The 23,100-nt window shown below is 34.9% G+C and overlaps 7 non-coding genes across 7 annotated transcripts; all 7 read left to right on the top strand.

Moving 5' to 3' along the window:
* Nucleotides 1-4,337: 4,337 nt before the first annotated feature.
* On the top strand, nucleotides 4,338-4,434 carry LOC121226035 (small nucleolar RNA Z157/R69/R10). The gene has a single exon (XR_005923932.1). It is a non-coding gene; the product is annotated as a small nucleolar RNA Z157/R69/R10 (small nucleolar RNA).
* Nucleotides 4,435-4,516: 82 nt separating this feature from the next.
* Nucleotides 4,517-4,604, top strand: LOC121226040 (small nucleolar RNA R11/Z151). Its single transcript, XR_005923938.1, has one exon. It is a non-coding gene; the product is annotated as a small nucleolar RNA R11/Z151 (small nucleolar RNA).
* Nucleotides 4,605-4,685: 81 nt separating this feature from the next.
* Nucleotides 4,686-4,803, top strand: LOC121226041 (small nucleolar RNA Z152/R70/R12). The gene has a single exon (XR_005923939.1). It is a non-coding gene; the product is annotated as a small nucleolar RNA Z152/R70/R12 (small nucleolar RNA).
* Nucleotides 4,804-4,891: 88 nt separating this feature from the next.
* Nucleotides 4,892-5,016, top strand: LOC121226051 (small nucleolar RNA snoR80). The gene has a single exon (XR_005923948.1). It is a non-coding gene; the product is annotated as a small nucleolar RNA snoR80 (small nucleolar RNA).
* Nucleotides 5,017-5,867: 851 nt separating this feature from the next.
* On the top strand, nucleotides 5,868-5,964 carry LOC121226033 (small nucleolar RNA Z157/R69/R10). Its single transcript, XR_005923931.1, has one exon. It is a non-coding gene; the product is annotated as a small nucleolar RNA Z157/R69/R10 (small nucleolar RNA).
* A 78-nt stretch (nucleotides 5,965-6,042) lies between these two features.
* LOC121226038 (small nucleolar RNA R11/Z151) lies at nucleotides 6,043-6,130 on the top strand. The gene has a single exon (XR_005923935.1). It is a non-coding gene; the product is annotated as a small nucleolar RNA R11/Z151 (small nucleolar RNA).
* Nucleotides 6,131-6,384: 254 nt separating this feature from the next.
* On the top strand, nucleotides 6,385-6,509 carry LOC121226052 (small nucleolar RNA snoR80). The gene has a single exon (XR_005923949.1). It is a non-coding gene; the product is annotated as a small nucleolar RNA snoR80 (small nucleolar RNA).
* Nucleotides 6,510-23,100: the final 16,591 nt, after the last annotated feature.

The raw sequence follows: 23,100 nt of genomic DNA, 5'->3' as shown, positions 1-23,100 counted from the left end.
CTCTATTCCATTACAGCTCTATTCCATTACAACTCTATTCTATTACAGCGAACCAAACATGCCCTTATTGTATATGTGATGTCCATATTTTCCAACAATCTCCCACTTGGACCACATATATTAATTACTCTATAATTACATGTCATTATATAACCTTATGAGCTCAAAACTTTACTATCATATCCAAAAAGGTATTCCGAACAATCTCGTCCATTAATTATGTTAACATAGAACCAATGTGACTTTTGTTACATATATCGTAACTAAATCCATCCTTGATCACGTATATTAACACAACCAAATGACATAGATCAAGTATGACTGTGTACTATGGAAATTACATGCAATATGATCTAAACATGTCTATTTCCAACTGGTCCTCCTTAAACCTTAGTGAGATCAAACATTACCAAAATCAGAGTGTGAATAAACCAAATAAACTTTATTTTTGCAGAAAATAAACCTAATATTAGTAAACTAAAATAACTGAAAATTGTCTATAACATAAAATCATTAAAAAGTACAAACTCCCCCTAAAACTAAATATCCTCAAATGACATTACACCCATATGAGCAGTGTGCTCATGAAAAAACTTAAGTGGTAGTCCCATAATAAGCAGATCCGCAATCATGGAGTTTGTCCCAATATGCTTTATAGGCACTTAACCACTCTGATCTTTTACTTTAACAACTAGGAACTTAAAGTCTATGTGTTTTTACTTTTATGTGTTGATATGAAAATGCATTATGGATTGTAAGTTTATCCATGTGGTGTAGAAGAAATGTTTTGTGTAATGTGTATTATGCATGAATAGTACTATTGGTTGAATGCTTGTGTATGAAATGCATGTATATAAATGATAGGCAGAGTTGTGGAGGTTTGTCAAAGTGTGATTGAGATGGGAGAAGGAGCGGAGAATATGATATGTTACACGTTTTTCCTTCTATATGGCATGTGAATGCAAATCGAGATTGGTGAAGACCCCGGCCTTGCAAGGGAACACATATGTGTTCAAATTAACAAGGAGGATTTGTGGAGGTTTGGGTGAACTATACAAAATGAATATTAATGGTATTCAGTTTTGTAGAGGTTCGGGCAGACTATACGGAGAATATGTGCACATAGTTATGAAAGCCCTTTACGGGTAGTATGAAAGCCCTTTAAGGGTGGTAAAAGACTCTACGGAGTCGAAGGCTTTTAGTCGTATTAGTTTTTCAATTAGTTTTCTCATTTACGATTAGACTAAGGACATGTTTAGGTTCGTCTACTAATACAAGCTGTCTTTTCGTATTACGATCTGGCCACATAATACCATACGTTTAGTATTAGTTAAACATTAGACAACCAATGAACAACATTTGCTTCCATTTTGCTTTGCGTGCAAAAGCCATTCGAGGACAATAATACAAAGTATTAATGTAATTCATGAATAAAATTATTAACTAATCTATTTGAAAAATTACAAGTATACTTAGACAAAAATACTATACTTAGGGCACTAGATCCAACAAAACATTCATTGAGTCTAGTTTAAAAAATAATAAGCAAATATTAATTTTGATTTATGTAGGCCAAGATATAAATAATTTAGTGATTGCTACTGAAGTAGACAACTATGTTAAGAGTATATGTGCAGTTAGTGAAAAAATAATTAATATTACATATAGGCATGTTATACTAAAAGCAAAAAATTCTCATATATATGCATGTACATATGGGATGTGGAACAGAGAGGAGGAGGAGGAAAATTAATGGAAAAGTTGTAATGCTAAGAAGTTGATACAATAGATGGAATTGCTAATATGTATGAGAAGTTAAAATAAACTTGTGAAGATTAAATTGAGCTCTAGTGAAATTTTAAGCTTGAAAAGTGACAAAAAAATGTTTGAAAATGAAATATGTTGTAATGCTAATATGTAGATTCTTTTCTTGAAATATACAAGCTATGACTAAAGATTTTCTTGTTTTGCCTTGAAAAAAAACCTCGAACAACCTCTATTCAAAACCAAGTCATAAGGAAAGTTTAGAAATGGTAGAACATTTAAATAACCTTAAATAGGCTTGAATGATGAATGGAACGTGAATGAATAATTTAAATTTTGGTGAAGTGATTGATTCGTAAATGTGTCATTCTTTGCTCAGGTTTAATTATGAGTTCGGGTAAATGGTGTTACATATCAAATCGAATCCTATGACATGCCAACTATACTTATGAATTTATGGGTATTTTTCTTTACCAATTATCATTAAATCATATAACAACATAAATAACATTAAGATATCAATATCAATATGCATGTACACATTAAACATATAATAAATCATTTCTTATATAGATACCATCTCAATATTACCCTATAATCATATATACTCATATTTCAAACATATCCCAATCATATCAAGTAATCAAGTATAGATGTACTTCAAATCATACTTATCATCAATGTCATGTTTAACATAAATACACAAACCATTCATCATTTTCATTGAATTTCATGTTCAAAATCTATATCACAAGCAACTATTTATATACACGCACATGTATCATCATAACAATGCCACCAAAATCAAATAAATTTAACATACCTTTCTTGAGGTTCTTTATCTATATCATTTCATTGTATTAAATTACCTATTAAATTACAAACTGAAAACAAATTATGAGTGTACAAGCCAATTTAGTTATCTATCATTCACTATCGCCATAGATCCTCGACAATTCGCTCTACTTCTGCTACATTCGATAATTAAATTAAAAAATATATATTAATTCACATTCTACAAACATAATGTCAATAATCAAGCATAATTGCTTTTACAAGTAAGTCCTCTTTTAACCTTAATATTCAAATCACTCGTATTACTTGAGTTTCTCGATTGAATCTAAATTCGACTTCGTATCTATTTATTAGGAACCTGAAACTATAAATCCATAGCATTAATTTCCAACAACTTTTTTTTTTTTACAATTTAGCTCTTAATAACTCAACAAAGCTTCCTTAACTTGATTACCTCATTTCTAACATGTATAACATATAATCTAACTCAACAATTAACATTTCATAATTAACTTAGATGAAGAAGAAAGATGAAGAAGGACTTGGTTTTGTTTTCCTTCTCCTTAAGTACGACTTAATGAAGAAGAAAGATGGATAACTGTTTTGTTTTCTCTCTACCACTTAGCTTAGACACATATCTACATATATGCATATAATCTTAATTAACTAAATTTAATGATAAAAAATCAATGGCTACAAACATTTATGAAAACATTTAGTGGAATACAATAGCTCAAATCAATATTGGCCATTAACCTTAAATGAATTAGGGAATAATTGATTTTAAGGGCATGTGAAATTATTAATCAAAGACTTGCTCAAAGCTTCAATTACCTTATAATTTAGTACACGTACTATTTATATCATAGCCTAATCAATTTTATTATTAGGTAATTCCATTTCTTAATCTCATATTTGATTTGTAGCTATCTTTTTCAACTTTTTTGATAATTCAATTTAGAGAATTCAACTTTGAACCGAATTTTTCAACATTGACAAAAATTGAATAGTTACAAAGATCATCTTTGAAAGGCATGCCAAGACTTGGCTACTTTAGTTTATCTACTTTTTCTTTCTATAAAAAAAATATTAAATATTATATTAAAATATCATATTGTTAAAATAATATAAGCTACTTAAAATAAGTTTAAATTAGTAATTTACAAATATAGTATTATTTGAATAATATTTGAGGTTCTTAAGCTGAATGAGATTTGGTAAACGATAAAGTATTAGTAACATACATAAGATTGAATCAATCTATAAACACGGGTTAAAAATCTTACCGGGATTATTGGTGCTGGGTTGGAGACGTTGATGCCACGCAAAAGCCCATCCCAAGCTAATCACTCCCTATTCGCATAAACCATCAAACATTAGTTGATCATTCGGTTTCAAAAGGTAGCCCAATAAATTCAATCCAGGCCTGTTGAGCCATAACGGTTGTTGTCCAAAACCTTTGAACCGGGTTCAGGTTTCAGCCGACAACCAATTCCCTGAAATCAGTCAACCCTAGCCCAAACATAATAATACTCATTGAAAAACCCTAATTTCAGGTCTCACTCGCACTATATATATTCTCCTTTGAACCACCCTTCCCATCAATAGTCTCACCTCTCTTCTTCTCCTCTTCGTCGTTGTTTGTTTCATCAAAAAAAAAAAAAGTTTAGATCGGCAAGTGTTTTTCAATTTTCTCTTTTATGTTTTTTCTCTGTTTGTGTTTTTCAATTGTTATCTTCAAGTGAAGCAATGATTTTTCTTTTCCTGAAAATATAAAGAAGATTGCAATGATGATGCAATTTTTCGTGGACTAGAGTTTCTGATCTGGGTTTTCCCAGTAGTTGAAGACTAACCCTTGGCTGTCTGAGTAACCTTCTTTATTCTATTTATTTTCAAAGTTTTTTTTGTTAGTTGTGGTTTTCTTTGGGGGAGGGTTTGGATTTGAATGGTGGAGTTGAGGCTAATGATGATAATTTAAAATAGTCTTAGCGGATTTCAGTGAGATATTATTTTCAATGATCTGATTGTTACACACACTGCGGCCTTCCTTTTAGTAAAACCAAAAATCCTTTTGGATTTTGATTTTTTTTAAATTCAATTCAGAGGAAATAAAGGGGGATTTGATTTTTGCTATGATGAGGTAAAAACACTCAAGTGTTGATGGGCAGTGGATTTGGATCTTTCAATTTTTGAAGATCTGCCGTGAGCCCTCTTTTTAAACGACTTCTCCTTCCACTGAGCTCTAAAATCCCATTTTTTCCATTAATATCTCTAAACCTTCTGTTTTATAATTTAGTTTTAAATTAATGGGTAATTAAGTAGAGCGTCTATTACCAATTCTGGGGGATAATTAGTTCCTCTTGGCATAATGGCTCGGACGCTATATTGAAATATGTGGTTATCCTGATTATTGGCTTTTTCCCATGTCTTTTGATCCTGGAAACGCCACAAATACTTGTATTTCTTGCCTTGAGAATTATCCTCTTTCAAGAAAGGAGTTGAGAAGACGATATAAATGGAGTATTTTGTCTGAACTGGGGGACTTTGTAAATTAAACGATCTTAGATAATGGAGAATGTTTGTTGGTGTATATTCTTCGATCTTTCTTCTAGACATCTTAGTTTTCTTTTATGATTCGAAATTGGAAAATGTGTGGGATTTTGTTTTATGATTCGAAATTGGATTTGAATAGTGAACTCGAAATTGATTATTCATTTATCTTTGGTATCAGACCCAAAGCATAAATTGCTTAATCTAAACAAGAAGAAACTTACCTTTCTTTTACTGTGAAGAAGATTATGAGAATGGCGTAGGTTGAGTTTTAGAGTAAGGGAGTTCTTTAAGTTGCTGGGACAATGTTTGTTTTGGGAAGATTAGGAGCAGGGATTTAAATAGTGGTCTGTTACCGCTATAGCGGCGGCACTGTCTTAAACCCGTTATACCCGCAATACACAATAAGTAGTGTAAAATTCATGACTGTGATATCCGCAATTACTGCAATAGCATTTGTTATGTTTGCAACCTTGATAAACACAATGCGACTCACTGCGACCGTAATTTAAATCCCTGATTTGGAGCTTGTTTCTTTGTTTTTCTAAGAAATTCAGTTGGCTCATATTTTGAAGTTGAGATGAATTTTGTTAGGCAGTGGAGTGGATGCTTGCTCATTATGGGTGCACCACTCTCAAGACGGTGATTTCTGTTAACTATCTTGATAGGTCCTAAAGTAGCTTATGTTTTTCTGTTATCTATCTTTGTTTGTGCTTTTCAAGTTTTGCAATGGTTTTTATTTTCTTGAAAATATAAAGAAGATTGCAATGATGATGCAATTTTTTGTGGACTAGAGTTTCTGATCTGGGTTTTCCCAGTAGTTGAAGACTAACCCTTGGCTGTCTGAGTAACCTTCTTTATTCTTTTTTTTTTGAAGTTTTTTTGTTAGTTATGGTTTTCTTTGGGGGAGGGTTTTTATCTGTTGAATGGTGGAGGCTAATGATGATAATTTAAAATTGTCTTAGCGGATTTCAGTGAGATATTGCCATCAATGATCTGATTGTTACACACACCGAAGCCTTTCCTAATATTAATCGAAAAATTCTTTTGGATTTTTTTAATTTTAGTTGAGTTTAAAAAGGGAATATGATGAGATACGAACGGGCAGTGGATTGGGTCTTTCATTTTGTGGAAGATTTGCCGTGTGCCCTCTTTTTTTTTAATCGACTTCTTCCAATGAGCCCTTAATCCCCATTATTATGGTTTCCATCAATTTCTTTGAACCTTTGTTTTGTAATTTAGTTGTAAATTAATGGATTAGAGAAAGCGTCTATTACCAGTTCTGGGGGATAATTAGTTCCTCTTGGCATAGTGGCTTAAACGCTATATTGAAATCTGTGGTTATCCTGATTATTGGCTTTTTCCCATGCCTTTTGATCCTGGAAACGCCAAAATTACTTGTTTGTCTTGCCTTAGAAGTTATCTTCTCTAAAGAAACGAGTTAAGAAGACCATAGAATTTGAGTATTTTGTAGCTGGGATGATGAAAGGTGAATTGTGTTTATGCATATCTGTCTTTGGTATCTACATTTTGAATCGAGTTTTAAATTTATAGATGAACAATATCAGCTCCCGGACCAACTACAGGACATTTTTATTGGAGGTAGATGGGAAGTTTTCCATCAGGCCATTGGGCTTTTAAGTGGATAAATTGGTAATAAAATATTAGTAACTATTTTTTCTGAGGTATTTCTTTGATTGTAAGATCTTTACATAGAAAGAGATTCGAAGGATGTCAGATTCAAAGGAAAAATATATATAATAAATATAAATCAAGGAGTGAGCAACTATACTTAAATCAAGTCTCCATTACCGATCTGAAAGGAGCAAAGTAGGACTCATGTCAAAATATGGACAAAAATAAGTTGTCCAAACATAGGTTGACAACCGTTTAATCGAACAAGTCATCTTGATAGGTCGTTTTCCATCATTATCGATTGGGAGAAAAAAACAGAATTTAAGATGCTTAGAACGAATCAACCAAAATGAGTCAAAGAGGAGAAAATGAACACTTAATCGCTCAAGCGAACGTAAGTCACCACATATTAAAATGAGAGTCCTATTTGATTCAAGACAACTTCTCACTTGGCAGGAGACAAGCTCATCATCTAATGCCACTTATTTTTTCGCAAAAAATTGAACACCCTTCGTTTTGAAAAAATGGAAACAACGAACAAGGAGGAGTTATATGTATGAGTGAGGGTGGGGGTAAAGGCGGTGAAGAAGGAGAAGGAAAATGGGAGGAAAAGAAAAGTGAATGGAGATCAGAAGGGTTCAATGTTGGTATGCTCAATTGGTGAATAAATGATCTGGTGATCACAACCCACGGATCCATGTGTGAAGAATGAATTTAAGGGGATGTGAGAAACATTAAACCTTTATTGATCTAAGTAGACAAAATCTTATTCTTGCAATATGTTTTTTATGCAATAATTGAATCACAACCACAATATTCTTCTCCAGCCTTTTAAGGTATCAACTTTGGAAAAAAATGATTATTAAGCTCTTGAAACTGTTTTAGAGGTTTCAAAATATTCTTTGTTGCCATTTACGTGAATATTTATCTATATTCAAACTATCTTAACGAATAGCATTAATTTCATGGTGTGATTTAAGTGATTCCAATAAAACTGTGATATCCTTCCCATTTACTTCAATCCTTAAAATAGATCAAATTTTATTAGATCGTTTACATAAAAATATACCTAATTAAAATTATATGAAACCCATTAATACTTATTTTAACTGGATATTTTATGTATGTGCATCACGCATCTAATATTTCAATGTCTTAAATTAAACTAATTAAAATAATTTTTTATAATTAATTTAATCTGTGTTAATAATTAAATCTCAACTCTTTTTGAATTTTGATCGTTTCACCCATATGGTGTGATTAGTAGAATATTGTAACGTTGACGGTAACATTAAAACAATGTCAATATTAAACATCTAGGGTCAGTTTGGATGGGCGTTGTCTTTACCTACGGTTAGTGTAAAAACAGCGGTGGTAGTGAGATTAGATACTGTAGCGATATTGTAGCGTGAGACAAAAAGTAAACTAAACACACCGCACTGCACCCAATCGCCCATCCAAACCCACCCCTAGTAATGGATCAATGCTACTCAAGTTGTAGAAAATCAAGGTTTAATTTTTTTTATAATGATATCATTTTGTATATCCCTTTTTTTCTTTGATATCTGTATTGAACACACATGCAATGGTTTCCTCGGGCCGGATGGAGATTGACCCTCGAGTGCAAAGGCAGAGAAGGGAGCTTGACTGTAAGACCCACCTGTCGAGTAGGGATGAAAGTCGACCTTAGTGATCCGACGGTGCCGAGTGGAAAGGCCGTTGCTCATCAGATAAAAGTTACTTTAGGGATAACAGGTTGATTTTACCCAAGAGCTCACCATCAACGGGAAGGTTTTGCACCTTGATGTCGGCTCTTTGTCACCTGGGGCTATAGTATGTTCCAAGGGTTAGGTTGTTTGCCCATTAAAGCGGCACGTGACCTAGGCTTAGAACGTCATGAGACAGTTCAGCCCATATCTGGTGTGGGCGTTAGAGCATTAATAGGACCTTTCCTAGTACGAGAGGACCGGGAAGGACGTACCTCTAGTGTACCAGTTATCGTGCCCACGATAAACGTTGGGTAGCCAAGTGCGGAGCAGATAAACTGCTAAAAGCATCTAAGTAGTAAGCCCACCCCAAGAAGAGTGCTCTCTTATTTCGACTTCCCCAAAGCCTCCGGTAGCATAGTCGAGACGGCAAAGGGTTCTTTGTCCTTATAAGGATCGAGTGACAGAAGTTTTGAGAAGTCATGTAATAATCACACTTGTATAATCCAATATTTTATTTATTGAATATTGAATAAATTAAAATAAACAAATAAGTTAATATGAAATATCCTATTCATTTGAGTACAACCATGCATTTCTTATCTCACCTGATCAATGGGCCCAATATATCATTCTCATCATGTACAAGGGATAAATCTTATATTGATCATTCATATTCCACTATATAGATTGTGACATATGGATGGTATGAACTACCTAATCAAGAATTCTTGAACAGTGAGCAACCAGAGCTATTACTCACTGCATAAAAAAAATTCATTAATGAAAAATATAATTCCATTGGAAAATAAAAAATACACATGTCGGATGATATGGTTGTTGCTATTCGCTCCAACAACGAATCATTGGTTTAACTGAATAACTAAATAAAAGAGATAGACCTTTCTCTTCTTCTCAGATCGATGGATCTTTTCAATTGGAGAAGCCCCTATATGGATGATATATGGATAATACACATTCCAGTTGGCCGAGCATAATTCTATTCTAATTGTTTTGTTTCATACCCAACATTGGTTTTGATAGTACAACCATTTACGAAATAATTTGACTATGTCAAAGTATACAACTCACGATGTTGGAACTATGCTAATCTCAAGTTTTAGGATTATACATATAATTATCACTATTCTAAAATAATTTAAAAAGCATTCTCATGGTGTGTCAATTCAATATATTGTTCATATCCATAACATCTTGTCATCAACTACGTATATATTAGTTTAAATGTATTGTTGTTGTCCAAACCCGCAATAATATTTAACTAGGAACATTTAAGAACAAGTATATTATTCTTAGAATATTATTATTAAATAGTATTTAATACAAAGAAATAAGACTAAATTACCAATAAGTGCCAATTTTTTTTTAAATTTACCAGATTAGGCCGTGTTTGGAAGACTTACAAAAATAGACCGATTTTAAGAAAACACCTCCACGTAAATGAGTTTTCAGGTGAAATGCAAAAAAAAAAAAACACTTCTAGCTGGACACATGTTTGCCTAGTCACTTGAAAACGCGTTTTCCCCTACCAATGCCTACTTTTCCAACTGCTAATTAAATAGTCGTTCCCCTCCAATGGTCACCTTCCCTCTTATAAACCCCCCATTATATTTTTCTCACAAATCACTCTCAAAATTCTCTCAAAATTCTCACTTTCTCAAATCACTCTCAAAATTCTCTCAATTCTCTATTAAATTCTTATTTAAATTTTATTTCTCTATAAAAAAATTATTAAATTATCTTTAATATTTTCTCAAAATTTTTTATTAAAAATTAATCTGTGTTATTTGAAATTAGCAAATGGTTGGATCTCTAATCTGTTTTAATGGCTACCACATTTCCGTCAATTAATTGCAAATGGTAAGAATATTTTTTTAATATATTTCAATATTGTTTAATTTTTTTATTTCATTGTTATATTTAAAATTAATATTTTGCATATGTTTTTTACCTAAATAGGTGGAAGTCAAATTTTGAAGTGATATATTCGTAATCTACCTACTCCTCTATCACCCTTGATTGAACCATACTTCAGAGAAACTGATTTTTTACACGTGGCCCTTGAAGGTCGGGGGTGTAAGTTGGACCCGACACTTGTAAGTGTGTTGGTGGAAAGGTGGAAACCCAAGAAGCATACATTTCATCTTCCATGTGACGAGTGTACTATCATTTTGGAGGACGTGCAGTTACAGTTGGGGTTGCCAGTGGATGGGTTGTTAGTCACTGGGTCAGCTCATGCGACTGATTGGGTAGGTGCATGTGGTGAACTTTTGGGTCTAGTTCCGGAGACGATTTATGGAGGCCAGATTGAAATGAGTTGCTTAAGAAGAAACTTCAGGAGGATGGATAAGGATTCGATTGAAGTCGAAAGATAACGACACGCTCGGGCATACATCTTTTAGATCATCAAGGGTATCTTGATGCTGAATAAGTCATGAAATCTCATTCATCTAAGATAGCTATTGAAACTCATCAACTTTAGAGAAACGGGTGAACTTAATTAAGGATTCATCTTGTTGGCGACCTTGTACCGGGAGATGTGTTAAATAACGCAACCATAGAAAATTAAAATTGGTGATTGCATTCTACTACTGTAGTCATTAAATGATATATTTATCATAATAAATTTAATTAAAATTAAAATTATTATGCTAACAAGTTATTTCATTTTTATATTCCCATTTGTAACAAGGTAAAATTCATTAGATGATATATTTACCATTATAAAATTAATTAAAATTTAAATTATTATGCTAACAAGTTATTTCAATAGGTATAACCATGAGCCAAGTTATGCGAGATTACCGAATGAGCTTCAAGATATACGGCTTCTGTTAGACCAATGATCAAAAGTGGAGGTATGCATTTATTTAAATTTGAATCATATAATATTAGCATAGTCGATTTGAGATTTAGTAGTATATATATCACTAAAGTTTTTATTATTTTAATATAATTTGAATGGACACTATACGAGGATCAGATAATTAAAGAATGCATCCCTGAAGAACTCTTTGTGAATCCGAACATCTGGCACGTGAAGGTGCCATTGGTAGTGTACATTATCGTTGAGATGCACGAGTCGAAGTATGTACTGTCTTATTCTGGTGTGTATGCTAACACTTTCATCTTCACATAAGCACCATATATTCCACCATGTTTTTCTTCTTCTATTTCTGTCAGATTTTGTTTTCGGACCTCTGTCTCGAAGTATTACACACTCATGCCATCTACATTTCTGATGCTGACAATGACATATAGGTTGTCTATGTTTCGGGCATTGACCGAGAGTCCCGTCATTATGCCATCGTATATGAGACATAACATAGTTATACCCATATGTCGTTTGTGTCGTAAACACCTCCGAGATTATTGTTCTACCAAAGTGGATCATCTTCCCAACCACCTATTTCTAGATTGAAAGATGCATGATGACAACTGATGAGCAACCGATCGAAATCAACCGAAGGCGAAGAAAATGAGATGCCAAAGCCATAACTCCAATCAAAGGTTGAACCAATAAGAAATTCAGTGCGCAACCGTTGATCATCCCGATATGACACATATTCTGATTGGCATTTGGACTGATTTACTTTATCATTATGTTCATCATGTTAACATTTAAATAAATATAAAACATTTATATTGTATCGATAATGTATATTATTATGCTTTTAAATGAATATCATTTTTTTCATTTTAGTTGGTATTGTTATCATTTTACAAATTTAAATCAAGATTATACGTGGAAAATGGATTACAATAAAATTGATGTTAACGATGTGTTGTACTTGTATCATCCTTTCGATGTTGAAATGACGACATTGTATGACCCAGGTTCCTACACCATCCGAATAACCTCGACTCGTTTGACCTCTCCTAAATATTTATGTTACTGCGTATTCGAGTCGACGTCGGCCGACATTTTGGTTTGTGATGCAATGATCTATCGGGTAACAACTTAAATGGAGTGCTTGATATAAGCAGCCACCTATGTTCACCTAGGACCGATTGAAATACATGTCTTCACACGTTGTACATGTTTTCTAGTTTATACACTTCACCCACAGAACTCATGGGATCCGAACGTTGATTGCTACATATTGCAATTGCATGAGCACATGGAAAACGAAATGTGTCAAATCTCCTACAGTCGCAAGTCATCTGTCTCAAGTACACACAGTACACTCCTCTAACAATACCTTGGTCTGGTCTATTGAACTTCGTTACCTGAAACCATAGCTGTTCGCGCGAGTGGCACACAGAATGCATACAGTTTATTCGCTGCTCGCTTTGGGAAAAAATTAACCAAACAGAAGTATGTCTCTTTTACAATCAAGGTTATTGGCAAATGGCACGTTTCCTTCAAAACGAAATTGTGTCCATTGATTGAAGGGTATGTTAGAGAGGTAGTTTGTACCCACATCGTTAACTGCTCAAAAGTTTGCCAACATTTCATGGAAACGGTCTTTCACGAGCTCATACCCTATTGAAAGAAGTGAATAGTGGCGATTACATACTAAAAAATTTCAAAGAATCTTTAATAGTGACGATTACATAGCAAGGAATTTTAAAGAATCTTTAATAGTGGCGATTACATACCCATGTTGGTAACTTGTGCGTGCTCAATAGTTGAGGGATATTGTCTGTGGTAGTTTGATACAACATGGCTTAGACAATACCTATGGTGTCTGCAGTGCTAGAGGCTTTTCGGCCGTTCAATTGCAACTATTATTCCAGGTCCCCAATCGGAGATGACACAAATATTGAGTTAGAGGAAAACATGCCTCTTCAACCAAGATAGTAAGAAATCCTAATCGTCTGCTAACTCTCTAGGCGTGATTGCAAAGACAATCAGTAGAATTTTTTATTGTTGTCCTATGCGATAGCCAACAACAACCAATGGGTATATCTCCCATGCACAAAAGTATCTTCGATCTATATAAGTGGCTTGCAGTATTGGAATGCCTCTCGATCCTTGAAAGTCTAGAACAAATGTTTGAACACTTGACATCCATGGAGTAACTGATTGTTGTAGTACGCAAGCCCTGTTTTCATATAGATTACACAACCTGAGATGTACATCTCCAAGACTCGACACCACTGACATACCTCGTTGTATAACGTGTCTCACCCACTATGCATCTTCTTCAATGCCTTTTGATTTGTGCTCCACACCTTGCAGTATGAAGACGTGTAATCAAGCTGGGTACAAATATTTGTAATTAAAATTGTCACAATAATCTTGAGACTCGCTTTCATTATAGGTAATATAATGTTTGCGATCATCTCTGAATCCAATTTTAGATGATCTTGTGAAATATTTGTAACCACACGAGTACATTAAAATTAACAATTCAATTATGACGTAAGATATATCGATATTGATACAGTACCCGTCAACACATGTATGTGGAGTGGTAAACTTATTTATCGTCCAAAACATTGTCTTTTTCTTAATAGAAGTTATGATTTTCCATGTACATCAACGGTCTTACATTGTGCACTTCGCCTCAAACTTCTTAGGTCAGGATTTAACCACGTGAAAGTTTACCACATTCTTGATGTTATATTGCTTCACTACAGCGAAAAAACCATATTTGGTGGAAAACTCCTTCCCCACTTCCAAATATCTCGAATCTAATAAAGAACTCGCGTGGCCAGACCTCTTGTGTGGTAGTTCTGCATACTCCAACCCATCCTCTATTGATAGGTCTACATTATGCATGTGGGCTAAAGACGAGTACACATTGAACCGTGGATATTTTTTGGCATCTTTGTCGAAATCTTTTTCTTTAGCATCTTCGTCAAAATCTTCATCTCTTTCACCATCTTTTAGTTTAATTGGAACCGAAAATGGTTCAAAAAATAATGTAATTTTTGAACCATCGGCACTGAGCTCCTGGATTGGATCAGCCTTGGATTCACTTTCGTTTTCATTCTCAGACCCACTAATATCTATTGTGTTAGATGTCCCTTTGCCGATGGATGTCGTAGGGGGTACATCATCCCTTCTCGTGTAGTTGTTAAAATGTCAAAAATTATTTGTCGATAGCCAACCATTGAAAGTTGATGTCATTCTCCTGTAAGAGTTGCCAACATTGAACATCGACTGAATGAAGTTTAAATCAATACCACTAACTCAGTGTTGTGCATGGGTTGTATATTTCGTCCTACCACCCCAACCTGATTGTTTAGTGTTTTGTCTGTCGTAGTTGAAATTTAGGGCTGAGACAGATGAGTGTCTTCCCATTGATGAATTCGAGATATCATAATTGAAAGCTCCCAACAAAGTGGTGAACCCACCACACAACTGTGTCGTTGGACTATCAACATGTTCTTTCATTCTGGAATATTGAAAAGGAACAAATGTCGATGTCTAAAGGCCTTGGTCTGGCCTTGAAAACTCAGCATATAACTCAAGAAACAGAGATTCACTGTCCAAATACGACTGCACCATCACCTTCAACCCCCTTGCACCTCTGATATCAAAAGTATTATATCTGACAGGGTCGTCTGAAGCACAAAATCAAAATTTAAGCGACGATACTCTCAGCTGGTTGGATTCGACAATTTTCTGCCTAATTCTTGTCCGTAGTTCTGGAAATTGTATGTTTTGGTTAAAAGTTAGCCGTACTGTGTTCTCTGATAAAAAATGGCCCCGTTCTGAGTTCACAATCATAATAACCAATAGCTTTAATTCATCCACTCATTTTCAACCAAATAATTTGTCTAGAGATGTTAAAAAATATTAAGCAAAAAATTAATATTGCAACTAAATATGAACAACAATAATCAATACTTACTTTTATGCAAATTGCGTCGTTGCTCCAACTTATACCTTTTCCACGAACTTCTCTTCTTCTGATCTCCCTAACAACTTTTTTTTTACTGGTAAATGGCTTATGCCACTTGAGGTTGAAATATGTTTCATTTATAGATCAGGGGACGAACTCCAAGTTGATTTCAAAAAAATTTTCCTCCCTAGTGGTAGGTTGAAATTTGTAGAGGGATAACGCTCCATGCAGGACGCACTGTCAGAAAAAGTACTGAAAGTGTGTCCAATTAGAAGCATTTTCAGTGTATGTCAACTGAAAGCACTTCCAACCAGACGTGCTTTCAGTACTTATGCGATAATGTGTCTTGCTTGGAGTGCTATCTCTCTACAAATTTCAACCCTCACTTGGGACAAAAAATCCATCATATATCTCGAGATATATTTTCAGAACCCATCTCGTCAATAATAATGCATTGGGATAAATAATTTACTAAAATATCAGATCAAACTAGTATTAAAAATGTGCAAAAATTTAAAAACTAATATTTCATCCCAAACGAGTACTTCAAGTTTCGGTGAAAATATGATGTTTTTAAATTTTGAATACAATAATAATTATTTAACATTTCAAAAACCATAAATCCTAAACAACATACTTCAAAAACCCTAACCTTAAACCCTAAAACACAAAACCTTAACCTTAAAGTACAAAACCCTAACATCAGAAATATCCAAGAGGAAAACACTTTCAGCTGGAAGCTTTTTCAGTTGATTTGTCAGAAAATGCATCTATGTATAAGCATTTTCGTAAAATCAACTTATTCCCGTAATTCTTCTAAAAAAGGGGCCTAATCTGGTAAATTTCAAAAAATTTCGACATTTATTGGAAATTTAGTCAAGAAATAAAGATTAAAAATAATAATGACAATATATTTATTAATAAATTAGGTAAATAGGTATATGATATGATAGTCTCATGATTAGTATTTGAGCATCCAATAAAGGGAAGATGAAAGGATGGCTAGACAGCTAACGATGAGAGGGCGACTCCGACAGCCACGTTAGCAACAATACTAGCAACAGTGAAAGGAAAAACAAATGATGAAAAAGAGAAAAAAAAAGAGAAGAAGAAAAGAAGGAATAGAGATGAAAGTAGGAGAGAATGAGCCAATGGTTGGCCCAAAAGCTACCACGTAGCTGGTTGGAGACAATGTTGAAGAGAACATTTTTTTTGTGTGAATAAGTGAATTTGGGGTATTTTACTACAAAAGCCCATTTCCAACATTATTTATGGAAATGGGCCATTTAAAAAATTATTTACCAAAATGGGCCAAAAAACACAAAACGCGCCTACGTAGAAGCGTTTTAAGGAGAAATGTCAGAAAACTGCCTTTTCCAACATTATTTACGGAAATGAATGAATTTTACCATGTTAGCAAAAATGTGTTGACGTGGAAGCGCTTTTGCTGACATGACAAAACTACGCTTAAGTTGGCGCGTTTTAGCCCATGTTTTTGCCCCAACGGTCACCTCCAACAATCATTTAAAAATTTGACCATTGGGGTCAACGATCATGAAAAAAAATTATAAAACCCCTCACCCATTTTTTAAAACAAAATTTCCTCCAAATCACATTTCTTCCAAATTTCTCTCTAAATTTCTCAAAAAAACTCTCAAAGCTCTCTAAGTTTTTAATTTTTATCTAAATTAATATTAACTTTTTTTTATAATTTCTAAAAAATTTGATCGTGTTAGCAATGACCGAACAATTAATTCGTCTTGATGATACACATATCTTCGTCGACCAAATGAAAATGGTAAGGGTTAATTTCAAATTTTTAATATTATTTAATTTTTTTCATTTATGTAATTTAATTAATATATTTATATAATTTTTTATAGCAGTCGGTAGATCGGGTGTTACAATGTTATATATGTAATATGTCTGGTCCTCCATCACTGTTGATAGAAAATTACTTGAGGGAAGCGGGTTTTTGGCACGTGGCCAATATAGGCTGGGGTGTAAGTTGGACCTGAAACTCATCAGCGCGTTCATAGAGAGGTGAAGACCCGAGACACACACATTCCATCTTTCACTCGAAGAGTGTACAATCACTTTGGAAGGCATGTAGTTATAATTAAGGTTATTGGTGAATGGGTTCGTACTCACCGAGTCCGCTCAATCTGCTGATTGGGGAGCCATATGCTACGATCTTTTGGGTGCGATTCCAGATAATATTTACGGAGGTCGGGTCGAGATGGGCAGGTTACTAGACACATTCCCAGAGCCGATGGATGATTTGATTGAAGTAGAAAGAATACAATAAGCTAGGGCAAACATCCTTGAGATTCGCAGAGGTTATCTGATGACGGACAAGTCACGAAACCTCATACATCTGAAGTGGCTACTAAAACTCATCGATTTTAGAGCAGCTGGCGAACTCAGTTAGGGGTCTGCCGTGTTGTCGACATTGTACCAGGAGATGTGTCGGGCGACACAACCAAATAAAATCAGAATCAGAGGTTGCCTCTCACTGCTACAATCATGGGCTCGGTTTCACTTTCTATTTTTATGTCCTCAAGTGAACCACTCGTATACATTCCCACTCTTAACGAGATAAAATTTATATTAGATTTTACAATTATTAAATAGATTTAAATTATATTTTTGTGCTAAAATATTATTTAAATAGGTGGAACCATTCGGTGAGTTATGGGGGAATACCTAGCGCTCTTGAAGATATATGATTTCTATTAGACCAACAGTCGGAAACGCATGTAAGTATATATTTCATTTTGAACTATATATACATAACATAGTCAATTTCGTATTTAGTATTTAGTATTATGTATATAACTAATATTATTACATTCATATAGTTTCAATGGACACCATACGAGGATCCGGTAATTCGGGTAGTAATTTCGGATGAATTTCTATAGAATCCGAACATCTGGCATGTTAGGGTCCCATTGGTCAACGATGCTATCGTCAAGATGCACCAAACAAATAGAGTGTTGCGAAAATTCAGATCCCGATAATTGATTCCTATGGCACCTGAGGTGCTCGATGAAGAGCACAAAATCGACTTACAGTGATCGAATACGCATTGGCCGAGGCTTTTTCTTGAAATATATCGAAAATGGAAAAATCGATATGATAATATACCTAATTACGAACCGATTATTGTTTCAAAGTTAGCGTATGAGTCAGATTACATGCCATGGTTTAGGATCCATGACAAGCTATATTTACTCTCAAAAGAGTAGAGGCGTTGGCAATTTCGTGCCGAAAGAGAACAATGTGGCCCTTTAAATCCAAGGACAAAGGCTGGCGGGGTGAGCCCATCAATAGTGTTCACGCAATCACTGAGCCCAACGGAGCAAGCGATGATACCCACATCACAGCCCTTTCAGATTATGCTAGGTATGCATCCTAACCCTTATATGTTTCCTTTTCCCAGTCCTATGCAAGGTTAGAAAGCATAGCCTGGTGCATCATATTTCTTGATGACTCTGACTCAATCGATGATATATAGACCATCGCCGTAGGAGGGACTAAATGAGGCACCCTTAGGGAGCTAATCTCATTTCCAATCTCTATCGCCTTATGGGATTCAAACACCTCCGCTATGGGTGATGCAAACACCCCCACAATCTTTGTTCTTTTAAGGTGGGTCATCCTCTCAACACCCACAACTAGAAGCTGATCCCAAACAACCACAACCTCAGCCGAAAGCTGAACCAAGAAGGAATTCATTGCGTAACGGTCGACCACCCCCATGTGGCACTAATTCCAACCGGCACATGCATTGTTTTTTTAATATATTTATACAAACTGCTTTTATATTGTTTCATTTAATAAAACAGAAGTTGTTTTGAATACTTTTGTACAAATTATTTTTATATTGTGCCATTTAATAAAATAAAAGTTTTTTTTGAATAAGACAATACAAATTAGTTTTACATAGTTTCATTTAATAAATTAGGAACTATTTCGATTTGGACATGTTCGAATTGTATGACCCGGGTTTCTACACCACCTGCACAACTTCTGTTGGTTTATTTTTTCTCTGATATCCATATTATCACATATGCTAGTCGAGCATGATTGACATTTTGGTTTGTGACGCATTCTTTATCCGATAATAACTTAAATGGAGTAAGCGATATAAATGGCCACTTACGTTCATCTGAGACTAACAAAAATACGTGTCTCCACAAGTTGTGTATGTATTCTAATTTGTACACTTCATCGACATAGCTTATGGGATCCAAACAGTGATTCTGACAAGCTGCAATTATATGAGCACATGGATAACGAAGTGCGTTAAACCTCCCACAATCGCAAGTCCTATTTCTCAGGTCTACACAATATTGTCCGCAGGTAATACCTTGGTTCGGTTTGTTGGACTCCGTCACATGAAACCATAAGTTGTCACAATTGTGACATACTGTGTGCATGGAGTTGGCTCGCGCCCTAGCCTTATTAATTTCTTGCACTACATTCTAGAACCATACATGGCCTCTCTGCATTTGGCCTTTATAACTCGATGCTCACTTTAGAAACAGTGCCGCCAAACTGAAGTATGTCTCCCGCATAACTGATGTTATCGACAAATCACGGGTTCTTTTTAGAACAGAATTGATGCATTTAGCTAGGTTTGAGGTCATTTGACCATATCGTAGGCCGTCATCGTATGATTGTGTCCACTGATCAAAATGTATGTTATAGAGGTGGTTTGCGCCTTGATTGTTAATTGAATGAAAAATCGGCAACATCTTATGAAAATGATCCTTATTGATCTCGTACCATGTCAATATAAGTGGATAGCGATAATTAAATACCATTCTTCCATTTAGAAAATTTTGAATATTACAAACCAAATAATATTGGTGGCAATTAAATACTCATGTTGGTCATTTTTTGTCGTTCAGTAGTAGACTGATGTTGTCCATAGTAGTTGGACGCAACGTGCCTTAGACAATACTGATGGTATGTATGATCCCATAGGCTTCCCTGTCGCTCAATTGCGGCTAGTATTTCGGCGTCCCGGTTCGATATAACTTAAATATCAGGTTGGGGGCAGACATGCCTCTTCAACCTAGAAAGAAAGAAATCCCAATCATCACTTGACTCTCCCGATGTTATTGCAAACAGAATTGGAAGGATCCTCCCATCACCATCCTGTACCATAGCTAGCAATAGTCGATAGGTATATATACCATACATAAAGGTACCATCAATTTGTACTAATGGCTTGCAGCACACAAATGCGTCCCGGCATTGCTTAAAACTCCAGAACAAACGCTTGAACACTTGGCATCTACGGAGCAAGCGGTCATTATAGTAGGCAAGAACCATTTTAAGGTCTATTACATAACCTGGTACGTACCTCTCCAGCACTTGGCACTACTGTCACACCTCATTATATGAAGCATCGCACCCACTGTGCATCTTATCCAATGCCTTCTGCTTAGCTAACCAAGCCTCGCGGTAAGAAGGCGTGTACTTGAATTGGCTACGAATATTGGTAATTAAGACCGACACAATAATCCTAGGATTCGCTTTCACCATTGGTAGTATTAAGCCCGTTATCATATCTAAATCCATCTTGAGATGATCTTGTGAAACACCTGTCAGCCCATGAGTACGTTAAATAATGCAACATTAAATAATAATAGTAATATTAAAAAACCCTAAACGCCTAGTGATATTGTATCGGCAACACACGTATGTGGACCTTTGAACTTTTTTATCTCCCACAACCCTATCATCTTCTTAATCGAAGCCATGATTTTCCATGAACATGTATCGTCTCGCATTGCACACTTGGCTTCGAACTTCTTGAATTTGGATTTAACCACGTGGTAGTTAACCCCGTTCATGATGCTATATTACTTCAACGCATCAAGAAAATCATCATTACTGAAAAATTCCTTACCAACTTCCAATTCACCCGAATCCAACGACAAACTTGTGTGATCACGCCTTCTGTGTGGTAGATCTGGAAACTCCAACGCATCATCTGCTGATAGATTGACATTATGCATGTGGGCTGGAGACGAGTACACCGTGAATCGCAAATCTTATTCTTCTTCATCTGAACCCCTTTACCGTCTTCAAGTTCGGTTGGAACAGACTTCGGTTTAGAAAATAATACAACTTCTGCACCATTGAGGCCGAGCTCTCGGGTGGATCCACATCGAACTCATCATCTGACCCACCAACATCTACAATGTACGAGGTCCCCTCGCCAGTAGACATTGTAGAGAGTACATCATCCCTTATCGTGGACGTTTCTTAACGTCCCCAATCAGATGTGGATCGCCAACTACTAGAAGTTGATGCCATTCCCCAGTATGTATTTCCAGTATTGAACATCGACCCACCAAGGTGCATGTTTCATCTACTAATAGAGTGTCATGCAGGGGTCGTGTATTCTACACTGCTACAAAAAAATAGAAGCTTCTATGTTTTGCCTCTCACTAACGGGGTGTTAGGCAGGGGTCGTGTATTCCTCTCGAATAGCAGTAGATGTTGAAGTCACAAGTGCTTCATTTGGCGATGAAAATTTCACATATAACTCAAGATAAGGTGATCCATTAGCGAGATGAGTCTGCACCATCACCTCCAAGCCACGAGTACCCTTGATATCAAACGAGTCATATGTCACGGGATCAGCTGAAGCACAAAATTGATACTTAATAAACGAAACTCTCATTGGCGTCGTTTTGAAGATTTTGTGCCTAATTCTTTTACGAACTTCTGTCAAATTTATGTTCTGGTTAAAAACCAGTCGCGCTATGTTCTCTAATAAAAAACAATGTCGTTCTTGGTGTCACAGACCTCACCGTCGTAGTAAATAACAACACTAATACGTTCACTCATTTTCAACCAAATTATCTGTCGAAAGAAATTCAAAACAAAAAACATTATGCAAAAATATAATGATTTGTAGAAATATTAATACGATAAATCAACTTATACCTTCTCAACTTTTTCAATTTCTATTCTTTTGAACTTCTTCAATTTTTCTTGCTGTGACTTATGCAACAAGAGAATGAAATTTGACTCATTTATAACCTAAGGGATAGTGGGATGCATTGTCACCAGCACTACTGAAAAGAGCATCTAGCTGGGAGCTTTTGTCAGTACTTTTGCTGACAGTGCATCCTACTTGAAGCGTTTTTCAACCTATTTTTTCAAAACCATCTTCTCAAAATTATTTTTTCAGAAGCAACTGTACAAAAAAAACGTCCAGCTGGGAGCTTTTTTCAGTACTTTTGCTGATAGTGCATCTTGCTTGAAGCATTTTTCAACCCCAACTATCAGATTTCTTGTGAATCCCGAGATATTTTTTTAGAACCATCTTCACAAAATTATTTTTTCAGAAACAACTGTACTAAAAAAGCGTCCAGTTGAAAGCTTTTTCTGTACATTTACTAACTATAAAAAAAATTCATATCGTCAAAATAATTTTTTTAGAACACATCACTTATCTATTAAAAAATCCTAAAACCCTAAACCCAAAATTATTTTTAAAAAATCTTAAACCCTAATTTATTTTTTTTCAAAAACACTAAACCTTAAACCTCATTTATTTATTTTTTAAAACCCTAAACCTAATTTTTTTTTCAAAAACCCTAACCCTAACCATAAACCCTCAAACCCTACACATAAACCCTAAGCCCTAACATGCAAATAACCCCAAAATCCTAGAAAAACACAAGCTAAAGCGCTCTCACAAAAAGGTGCTTTTATGAAAATTTCCTTTAAAACGTTTCTATGTAGGTGCGTTTTGGGTTTTTTGGCCTATTCCGATAAATAATCTTTTAAGTGGCCATTTC

Source organism: Gossypium hirsutum, chromosome D13 (assembly GCF_007990345.1).
Source record: "Gossypium hirsutum isolate 1008001.06 chromosome D13, Gossypium_hirsutum_v2.1, whole genome shotgun sequence".
In the NCBI taxonomy this organism is placed as follows: Eukaryota; Viridiplantae; Streptophyta; class Magnoliopsida; order Malvales; family Malvaceae; genus Gossypium; species Gossypium hirsutum.
This window is presented reverse-complemented; position numbering and strand designations above follow the sequence as displayed.